This window comes from Danio aesculapii, chromosome 7 (assembly GCF_903798145.1).
Source record: "Danio aesculapii chromosome 7, fDanAes4.1, whole genome shotgun sequence".
In the NCBI taxonomy this organism is placed as follows: Eukaryota; Metazoa; Chordata; class Actinopteri; order Cypriniformes; family Danionidae; genus Danio; species Danio aesculapii.
Genome location: NC_079441.1, coordinates 47673535 through 47685932, shown reverse-complemented (window position 1 = coordinate 47685932; position 12398 = coordinate 47673535).

Genomic DNA, 12398 nt, shown 5'->3' with positions numbered 1-12398 from the left:
CAAACACCTCCTGCTTTGCCGTAACACACCCTGGAGACAGAATAACAATGCATCTGCATCACATCCTGTCAAATACAGCCCTGAGAGCTGTGGTTTTGCTCAGTGAGGTAGGTAGTTGTAAATCTTTATGTAAAGCAGAAGCCATTTTTATTTTCATTCTTTACAGACATGTAAATACACCCTCCCTCCTGGTAAAGGACACACATGATTTTGGACACTAATGTGTTTAACCAAACTTTTTTCAATTTTTTGGAATATATTAAGAATCAGAAAAAAAGTAACACTTTACCACTTACAATAAGTTTAAAAAAAAATTCCATGTAATGTAATGATTGTGAGGGTGCATGTGAGATGTAATTTTTCAAGAGGCACTCAAAAACATCTCATGCGTTGTGTCTATAAGTCATGTAAAACAATAAATAGAAAACTGAAACAAATCTAATTTGATTATATGGTTTGGAATTGGATGTTTTATGAGATTATTTACATTTTTTGTGATTATTTTCTATTAAATAAAAAATTTTGCAGGATCGAAATGAATTGCGACTTTTGTTGATTTTGCATTGGATTCAGTGATCGAGGAATTGCTAAAAACTAGGGGGTCTGGATAATCAGTTTCATAGTTACAAAACAAATAAATATGAAACAAATTATACAAAAACTGACTGATTGACTGAATGAATGAATGGATGAATGAATGTAACAATGCTTCCAACAATGCAAATCATATATACGATACTGTTAAATAGCTTTGGGTCATGGAGTCTCTTAGGCCCACCAAGGCTTTGTTTATTTGATTTGGTATAATACAATCAGTTTTGGACTAATTTGCATAAAAGTTCAGAACATAAATCTGGACTATATGGATAACTTCAGCTTTTGCATTATTGTTAAAATAGTGAAGTGATAAGCCTACACTCACTCACTTTATTAGGTACACCTTACTAGTACCATGGTTTGATGGAGTTTAGAGATGTTCTTCTGCATACCTCGGTTGTAACGAGTGGTTATTTGAGTTACTGTTGCCTTTCTATCAGCTGGAACCAGTCTGACCATTCTCCTCTGACCTCTGGCATCAACAAAGCATTTGTGCCTTTTACACATTATAACGCACAACTCATGTATATTAGCGGGTCAGGTTTAAGATTGATGTTATTGGAATAAGCTGAAATAGTTGCAAAGTAACTTTTTGGAAGTACAATGTCTCCTAGGGGTCCATCAAAATAAAGTGTTTTCTCTTGTTAACTGCCATATGTAAAGCACAAATAATGTCCTTCAATTCAGTCACGTCCAGTGGCCTGTTTGTTCCATTGCGCTGTTTGTTAGATGTTTGCTCATATTTTCTTTTGCAGTCTGAAGCACGTCAAATGCATAAAATGCATTCGTGCCACAGGATATCTAATCCCATCTTTGCTTTGACTTCACATGTAAATCACTTGCGCTTCATCCGCATCTGCTTACTGAATTGGCTGTCTAACCTCTTACATGGTTAGTGCATGTTATGTTAACTAAAACTTAACCCTTATTGTAAAGTGTTAAAACACTCCAGGAAATAAAGCTACAAATGTGCTAACTAGGGCAGAACCTTTTTGCATAGTAGTTTGTACCTAAAGAGTCCATATTGGTTTCTTAAAGGGGTAGTTCACCCAAAAATGAAAATTTTATGTTCTCTACCTTAAGTGATTCCAAACCTTTATAAGTTAATTTATTCTGCTGAACACAAAAGAAGATATATTTTTTAAGAAAGTTGAAATCTGGTAACCATTGACATCGATAGTAGGAAAAACAAATGCTGTGGATGTCAGTGGCTACAAAGTTCCAACATTTAAAAAAATATCTTTATTTGTGTTCCAAAGAAACTCAAGCAGTTTTGTGATAAGTGAACAGTGAGTAGTGAGTATTAGTTTATTAATAATAATATATTCTTTTGTGTTTAACAGAATAAAGAAACTTAAACAGGTTTGAATCAAGTGATGGGTGAGTAAATAAAGACAGAATTTTTATTTTTATCCCTATAAAGGTTAGTACTTAAATCGTGCACAATAGTACTTAAAAGTATAAATGCGTAACTTGAGAAAAAGTGCTACCCAAGTGACGGCTTTTACACCTTTAGTTCTGAGAGAAATAAAATAAAATAATTTGAGAGACTACATACACAGTTGAAGTCAGAATAATTAGCCCCCTGTTTATCTTTTACTCCAATTTCTGTTTAACAGAGAGAAGATTTCTTCAACACATTTCTAAACATCATAGTTTTACTAACTCATCTCTAATAACTGGTTCATTTTATCGTTGCCATGATGAAAGCACATAATATTTGACTAGATATTTTTCAAGACACTTCGATATAGCTTAAAGTGACATTCAAAGGCTTAACTAGGTTAATTAGGTTAACTAGGCAGGTTAGGGTAATTAGGCAAGTCACTGTATAATGATGGTTTGTTCTGTAGAACAAAAAAAATGTATAGCTTGAAGGGGCTAATAATTTTTACCTTAAAATGGATTTAAAAAATTAAAAACTGATTTTATTTAAGTCGAAATAAAACAAATAAGACTTTCTCCAGAAGAAAAAATATTATCAGACATACTGTGAAAAATTCCTTGCTCTGTTAAACATCATTTGAGAAATATTTAAAAAAGAAAAAAAAATCAATTCTGACTTCAAGTGTACATGTTTTTTAATGTAGAAATATGCACAGATATATTTAAAAACACCCTTGTAAAATTAGGCATGTTATAATAAACACTAATGTCAGGCAAAATCTGTGATCCAAAGAAGTTTCCTATGCAGTTGAAAACAGCTTATTTGCATTCTGGTCAACAGTGATTGGAGTTTGACTCGTGTGGTTGAAGAGGAACAAACCAAAAGCAGTCAGAACAAAGGCATCCTTGCTACAAAAACATTTCAAATAGCCAACAGCATTCGATTGATGTAATCAGATTTGATTGAGCTGATTAATGTCTTTTCAATCAATTTGTTTTTATCTGAATGCCATGAGATCACTTGCACACCTGCTCCAGGCATTTTCAACCCTTCCCAGCCCTCCAGATCTCTAATAGCTGCCATCAGTGGAATTGTTTTCATAAAGAGATACAATCTGGTTTGATCAGTGAACATGCAATTGCTCCCAATCAGCATTCGTTGAAACCAGTAAAGCCTTTGAGCTATAAGAATATGTATGTAAAACATGGCTTAAATAATAATTGACTGCTGAACGTGCTCAGGTGTCGATCACTAAAAAGCACAAATGGCTTGTATGCAAATGTTACTGATGTGTGTGGGTGTGTGGAGAGGTCTGGGTGCTGCCCATGATTTGACTAGGGGATAGGATGGGTAAAATGCCATAGACTACATAGCACACGATCATTTGCATTAAAGGTCACAGAAAAAATGGTATTTGAATTGTGAGGAAACAGATCTATTAAACAATGGCACACATTCTGACAATAATATTTTACTTTAGTTTTTCTCAGTGGCTTTGGTGCATTTCTCACAACACTATTTACATTTGCACAAGAGTTAATCCATTTTTCAAAACAATTAGTACAAACTGCAAAACCTAGTTGATAACCTGCAAAAGTGTGTCACTTGCTCAAAATGGATAGCTTATTCCTCAAAAGCAAGTATTCATGTCAATGGAAGCGTCAGTGTCATCAAGATGAAAAGTCCTGACTCCGTTGTTTATGAACAAGATAGTCAAATGGTTTTGTCATGTTTCATTATGACAGTTTACTCTATAAGTTTTTTCTAATGCAAAAAAAGATTTTGGTGACACGACCAGAAAATGCTCAAGACAGCACTAGATACTTTTGCACAGCCATTTGAAAACTACAGTACAGATAAACATCACTGCATTTAGTGAGGCATCTGAGTGCAAGACACTGAATATGTATGTTTCACATTTTTACCGCATTTGCTCTTTGCAATTCTAATTTATTCACAGCATTGTGCAAAAGAATAAACACACCCATATTTACAACAAACATAAACTCTCTTTGAGTAGAGCTGTGCACAACTGTACACAATATTGCAGGACATATTGGAACTGAACCTACAACATACATCGGTCTGTAAATCATTCATGAAATTGTTCAATTTTAGAAGACATTTTAAGGAAAAAACGATTTACATTTTTGTATAAAATTAGCTTGACAGATTTTGACAACTAGCTCAACATTTTTGTATGTAATGACTCAAGTAGTGAAATAAGGGCTATTAGTTTTATATGGAATGATTATTCAGCATTCACAAGCTTAGTTAATTTTGACTGATATGACATAAGCAAATGATAATGTTATAAAACAGCAGAGAGTTGTATGAAAGCAGTTGATGCATGTCCAAAAGCATTCTCAGTTTGTTGGAAGGAATGAGAAACTGCTACGATGATGTGCACATAAGACTAAATGTTTTGAGAAATGCATTAACTGTTGTGCAAATGTAGATAGTGTTGTGAGAAATGCACCAAAGTGACTGAGAAAAACTGTAATAAAAAACTACAAGTTAGTTAGTTATGCCGAGTTCAGACTGCATGATTTTAGCCCTGATTTTGACTTGCCGATAGGTTTTGTGAAATCGCTGACAAATGCCTGAAATCACAGGCAAATCGGTGCTCATTCACATGAGTGACAATCATACAGTTTGACCTATCAAGGACGCGATATGAGAGAATCTCAGATGAGTCACCGACGCCCGTGAGATATTTGCCATGCTGAATGTCTGGAGCTGTCGGCGATTAAAATCATGCCGTGTGAAATGTGTTCTGATTGAAAATAACATCCACGATCAACTACAGCCAATGAGAGCGCAGCATACACTAGTGTGTGTATCTGCAGGCCAGCGGGAGGCTGGGGAGAAGTTAAAAGCGCTCATTTTCAGTTTATTTGGACCCAAGAAATGGAGGAAAAACTAGTGGAAATTTCGCACTGTGTCTGTTTGATGTGTCATCTGATCAGCCTCACAATCAGGTCGAAAAGTAAAAAAAAGTTGAGGAGAGATTGTTAATTCTCTTCAAAAGCCAGATGAGCAATACAAGTTCCTAAAGCTAAAGCCTTTTTTTTCCATTATGTAGTTAATAACGAAAGATATATTATGTGACCTTGGGTTGCTTCCATGTCACTGCTCATGTTTGTTTGTTTGTGAGACATATTTTGGACAAAGTTATCTGTGATTCTTCCTATTTTAAAGTCATGCAGTGTGAACTCTCCTGTCGCCGATCCATCCTACAGTGTAAACACAGCACCGACAGAACGCTAACCCAGATAGTCATGCAGTGTGAAAACATCCGTGACACGACTACTTTGAAAATCATGAAGTCTGAACTCGGCATTAGTTAGTTAACTTTATTTGTGCCAGTAGGGAAATTTCATTTGCAACATACACTCATAGAGACTTCTGACATTTCACATTTGGCATATGTATATATACAGTTGAAGTCAGAATTATTATCTTCTCTTTGTTAAACAGAAATTGGGGGAAAAATAAACAGGGGGGCTAATAATTCTGACTTAAACTGTATATATAAATCATTTAAAAACATGGTAAACCTACTCTAAATAAATATCCAGTCTACTAGCCAACAACGGAGGGAGGAGGAATTCAAGAACTTAATTGCTTGGGGTATAAATGATATTTCTTTCCTATTTCTTACACACCTGGGCACACAATATCGATGACCTGATGGTAACAGTTAGAAGGTGTTTGATGTCTCTCAACATTGACAATCATGATAGCCTTATTTAGTGCTCTTTCTTTGTATATACAATCAATGATCTTTAGTTTTATTCCCAACAATTTACTGGCTATTGTTACCACCTTCCCCAGTGACCTCTTCTGGGCCCCAGAAGCATTTCCTTCCCAACAGATCACACAAAGTGTTGCAATACTTTCAATAAAAGCACTAAAAAACATGATCAACAATGTGTTGTCAACATTAAAAGACAGAAGTTTCTTCAAGAAGTACATACTCTTTTGAAGTTTTTTCCTTACACAGTCAGTCCATACACCCCACTTTAGGTTATTGTCCAACGTCACACCCAAATATTTATAAATTGTTACTGTAACTGAATTTGCTCCCCTTTATTTAATATGGGCTGAGTTTTGCTTTGTGTTCTCTCTTTAAAATCAATAACCATCTCTTTAGTTTTAGGAAAAGGTTTGAATTTTCACACCAGTTTAAAAAGAAGTAAAGAACAGAGCAGTGTTCTTCCTCCTCTTCATTTAAAAGGCTCACCAAAGCGGTATCATCTGCATAGTTTACAATATATCTATTTTTAAATGAACTTATACAAGAATTTGTATATAAAAGAAACAATGACGGAGATAAAACACAACCCAGGAGAGCTCCAACTGAAGTACACATTTTATCTGAAATAAAACCTCCCATTTTAACATCTTGAATTCTAGAGCTAAGAAAATTGGTCACCCAGGCAATCATTTTGTTGTCTGATAATTTTTTTTAATTAAGACATATCCATATCTTTTAATCTCTAATAAGTTTTTAAATACTTTATTCTGTTTAACTGTACCACTTAATAACATTAAACACAGACATTTTACTGAAAATCATTACCTTCAGAAATATCTAAGACAGTGGAAATGTATTATTATTATTATTAATAATAATAATAATAATAATAATAATAGTATAACAATACAATAATATAATACTTATACATACTAAACTTTACAGATTTCTATCAAATCTATAGCATCGTTCTCAGAATGCAAAACGAGTGAAAAGAGATTCATGAGATTGCATATATTTTTCAACAGCCCCTGAGAATTGATTTGTTTGCATTCTGTTGCCTTGTTTTATGATGAAAGCGTTGACTTACCAGTGGGGTATCGTGATGCCCAAGCATATCTGGATGTTGGCTTTGCTCTTGGATGCTCTGAGTTTTTTTAGGCCACTACAGGTTTGGGCAGCTCTAGAGTGTCACTAGGAAGTGAATCTGCAGGTTTATGATGACAAAACCACTCCCTAAACAAATGATGTTTTGTCCGTCCATTCACCTGCCTTTCTTCCGATCTACAACATAAGCATTCATAAAACAGGGGAAAACTACTTTAAAAAGGCAATTACTGGACTGTATGTGTGCTTCCTTACACCCCATTTGGTTGTTTGCTTCAGATATTTACATGTGTGGTTTAAGCTTGACTGCTTCTTGCTCAAATTAAAAGTTCTGATTATTTAAGACAATGTAGCTCACTTGCTATTTTCCCCCCTTTTAACATGAGAAGGCTCACAATTCTTACTCATAGGGGAAAAATAAAATTTGGAAAACTGTTGTAGCTAATGCAAAACAGATAAATAGGAAACAAATAAAACAAAAACTGACTGATTGACTGACTGACTGACTGACTGACTGAATGAATGAATGAATGAATGAATGAATGAATGAATGAATGAATGAAAAAAATTTCCAACACTGCAAATGAGACATAATACAATCAGTTTTGGACTAATTTGCATAAAGTTCAGAACACAAATCTGGACTATATGGATAATGACAGATTCTGCATTATTGTTGATAAAGATAAACACTCACTGGCCACTTTATTAGGTACACTTTACTAGTAGCAGGTTGGACCCCATTTCGCCTTCAGAACTGCCTTAATCCTTTGTAGCATAGATTCAACAAGGGACTGGACATATTTCTGAGATTTTGGTCCATATTGACATGGTTGGTCCATATTGACGCAGTTGCTGCAGATTTGTCGGCTGCACATCCAATATGCCAATCTCCAGTTACACCACATCCCAAAGATGCTCTATTGGATAGAGTTCAGGTGACTGTGCATGCCATTTGAGTACAGTGAACTCATTGTCATGTTCAAGAAACCAGTCTGAGATGATTCGTGCTTTGGTGAGCCTGCGTGAATTACGTTTCCTGTTCTTAGCTGATAGGAGCAGCACCCGGTGTGGTCTTCTGCTGCTGTAGCCATCTGCCTCAAGGTTGGACATGTTGTGCATTGAGAGATGCTCTTCTGCATACCTCAGTTGTAACGAGTGGTTATTTGAGTTACTGTTGCCTTTCTATTAGCTCAAACGAGTCTGGCCATTCTCCTCTGACCTCTGGTATCAACAAGGCATTTGTGCCCGCAGAACTGCCCCTCACTGGATATTTTCTCTTGTTCGGACCATTCTCTGTAAACCCTAGAGATGGTTGGAAAATCCCAGTAGATCAGCAGTTTCTGAAATACCAGCGTGTCTGGCACCAACAACCATACCACATTCAAAGTCATTTAAATCCCCTTTCTTCCCCATTCTGATGCTCGGTTTGAACTGCAACAGATCATTTTGACCATGTCTACATGCCTAAAAGCATTGTGTTGCTGTCATGTGATTGGCTGATTAGAAATTTGTGTTAATGAGCAGTTGGAAAGTATCTGATTTTAAAGATATTACTAATTTACCATCACTCAACCAATCTGAAAATATTGTCAGCAGCCAGACAAAAAATCACTATGATTTTAGGTGTGAAGTGTTAAATTTACTAAATAAATCAGGTGGACATATTAACAAACCCTATAAAAACCTTCATAAGACACTAAATAGTGACACTAGATTTTTTTAAAGCCTAGTTAGGCTACAAATAAACAAAATATTTCAGCATTCACTTAAATTTAGAGTTTGTTTTCTTTCTAGTAGACTCAAATAATTATTTGATGTTAACCAACACTGCCTGAAACGATAATGACAAAAAATGAAGAGTAATAAAAAAGAAAATAAAAAAGGAAGGTGCCATATACGAAGTTTCTTGATTTAGCTATGAAAATGTACCTTGGAAGGCCACCATCTGGGCTGTCTGGAGGTCCAAATATAAGTGACGTTTGGTTTTCGTCCAACAACAGTAGTTACACATGTCAGCCACTAGGTGTCAGCAGCCCCTTGGGGAAAATAACACGGCGGTCCTAGAAATCTACAACCGTTTGAGGTTTGTTTCTTCAGAGTGCAGTAGGAGGGTAGAAAGGAGCCCACCAAATTAAACGAGTTTGAGGTATGTAACAGGGATAATTTATTTATTTAAATTATATCTAATTACTGAGACAAAGCTATAAAGATGTGCGTGTAAGTTATCAAAAACCGTTTAAATATATATATATATATATATATATATATATATATATATATATATATATATATATATTATATATATATATATATATATATATATATATATATATCATTCACTTTTAGAGTGATTTTGGTGTGCAGCGATTGCTTTTGTTTGAAGTAGGCCAAGTTTGTGTAACTTATTAATTGTCTAATCTAGATCATTTAAAAAATACGTAACAGGTAAGCTGTTTGTTTGTTTGGCAGTTGCTCTTATGAATGGTGTATAGAACTGACGAACATACCCGCTGGATATCTCGCAGAGCAGCCATCTTGTAGATGTGCTTGACGTCAATATTTCTCAAGTCACCTGGTTGGTTGAGTTTCGCGCGCCATTGGTGGACACCGCCCAGCTGCGCCAGAAATGCGCGAATTTGAGAAACGTCTGGATTTTATTCCACGTTTCGAAGGTATGTGAGGTTCAGTATGATTAATTATTTGTTACACAAAGTAGAGTCTTACACACACAATTTAAATATTGGATCTACCTGCACATATTTCAGAATCTATTGGAGCTGCTGCAGGTTTACGTTCAGCGGAAACACACATGTGCGACCTTATTTACATTTCAGTTTTGGATCATTTCAGCTGTTAATGCAAACACGTTATATATTTTGGTTTGTTTTATTGAACTTTTAATATTTTACTACAGTTTCTTTTCACAAATGTGGTTAGAAAGTTGCTCGACTACATGCAGTGCCATTTATATAGGCTAAAATACTTATTTGTTTTCATCTTTTTTATTATTATTATAGGAGAAGCGAGGGGAGATTTTTACGAAAACAATTTTTAAATAAGGTTTTTAAATACATTTATAATTTAAATTTTAAATGCATTTTTAATTTTGGCCTGTGAAGAAAAAACAAACCCACACCCCATTATTTTCATACTGCAATCAAATTAACTAAGTGAATTAAGTTATGTCATTTTAATTATGTGGTGTGTTTGTAAATGTGTCCAAGTTTGCTTTGTATGTAAATACTGAGAATTATTGTTTGTGTGGTATTTTTAATGTGACAAAAGTTATAATGATAATACCACAAAATGAGATTTTAAACAAATTTAATTTAATTAAACAGACTTTACTGTATAGGAACAAATAGGTTGTAGTTCTTGTCTGAAAAATAAACAAAAACAACATTGTGGCATCAGGTGAGTTAGAAAAATCACTGAAGTGTAAAACAATTCTGAAATGTGATACTTTCCACCATTTTGTCCTCTATGAAACTCTATGAAACATATTTAAATGAAATTATGCCAGACCATATAGACTACGCACCTAAGATGACAAGCGTTTAATAAAGATATATTGCAGAAAACTAATCCAAACATTAAAAATATTCAAAATGTTTTTTCATATATAATTCCATAGCCTATAAAGATATTTTATATTGTATTATGTGTGTTGCGTAGCCTATATGATACTGGCCTATTGTGTCGAATATAGAGGAAGAATATTGCTTTGATACATAGTTTAAAATATATATTATTTATAACATTGTAACTTTTTCATTCTTTCCCTTTCTCTCTCTTTCGCTCTCTTTTTGGAAAACAATCACTTAATTCATGGCCTTCATGGGTCGTAATTTTCAGACTGTGGTTTTCTTAAAAGAGGGGGAAGGTGACTTTGTTGATACTGGTGGGGGGTTTATTACACAGGGCGTGGTGTCTGTCTAGCCAATCGGAGGCCTTTTCTCGTGCAAACGCTGGCCTTTAACCACCGGCACGGATATAAACAGATTACAAACAACAAGAACCAAACAAACGTCGGCTCACGGCATTGACTTTTAGACATCATGGCAAACGTGGACGTATCAAGCAATCTGGAGCGTCATGTTGCACGGAGCACTTTTCCTCTCCTCACCCGCACAAAGGTCTGCCGTAACCTATTCGGACCCGTAGACCATGAGGAGCTGCACTGTGAGGATGAAACGCAAACTGCAGGAGATCTCCGAGCGAGACCAGAGCCGGTGGAATTTTAACTTTGAGACCAACTCGCCTTTGCCTGGAGATTACGAGTGGGAGGCGATCTCAGAGGACACTTTGCCATTTTTCTACAAGGATAAAGTACAACAGAAGAGAGCTCGTGCCGCGACGTCTGTTAACGCAACAGGAGACGCTTCAAGCACTGGTCGACTGCGGGATTTCCAGGAGTCCGGTAGCTCAAGAATCCGAGGGAGTCCCAAGTCGACCCAACGAACCCAACCAGGAGAACATCTCTGGCGCACTAAACTCCAAACCAGCTCGTTCCTCAGTCCTCAGAAACAGACGGAAGAGGTCACTTATCCCAGAGAGCCCCAGAAACAGCACGCCGCAAATTACAGGTAAATGCTTCGAAACGATCAAATAGTTAGGCTATATGTAAAGAACTGTCACAATTTTCGTCTGCTAAATAATTAAATTTGAATGTGAAATTAAACTGTAACTAATGAAATAAAAACCTTGATTTACGCCAGACTTCTTCCCGAAAAGAAAGAGGGTCGTGGAGTCCGAAGCAGGATGAACGCAGTTACCTTCAAGCCGGCACATCCACGAGCATTGAAGTAACTCCACGTAAAACAATTAGATGGTAAGTGTCTTCGTTTAATAGTTCATTAAAACTTCGTTTAATAAACTTCGTTTAATAGTTTAAATTCATTAAATAATTGTTAGTTTGATTTGAATAGCCTAGCTATTATAAACTTATTAGCAATGTAATAAAGCCGTAAGTGATTGGTAACCAACAGAATCTATACTCCGTCTATGTCTGTTCTCCGATAACTGTCATGACACAAATGTTAATTGTCATTTCTTTGCTTTACCAGATGTTTGCACTAATACATGCATCAGTCCACCTGTGTTTATCTGCAGAGCGGATGAAAGAAAGAAGTGGACGAGACCTTTCTCTCTGAACTCATGTAGCAATAATGGCTCCGCCAACAGAGACTTTGTTGCAGTGTTACAATGTCTAAACGGTGCAATTTTCTCTTTTCTTCTGTTATAATTGTGTAGAAGGCTAGGCCACAGTGCTCTAAACAGTCTAGAGCAAGACGTGTTTGTTTTATTTTTGAATATACTAACTTATTTTATTTATGTTCATAATAGTTGGTTACTCTTTATTATTTACAGCAATTGTTATTATTATTTTTATTGTTTCTGCCATATTTTATGTTATGTTTTATTTAAGTTTGGTTTGCAATTTCATGCAAAGAATGTTTCTGAGCCTTGTTTGTTTAAAAAATATATTCTGTAGCTCACGTTGTACCTTTGAATCAAAGTGTAAATAAATTAATATTTTTGCTA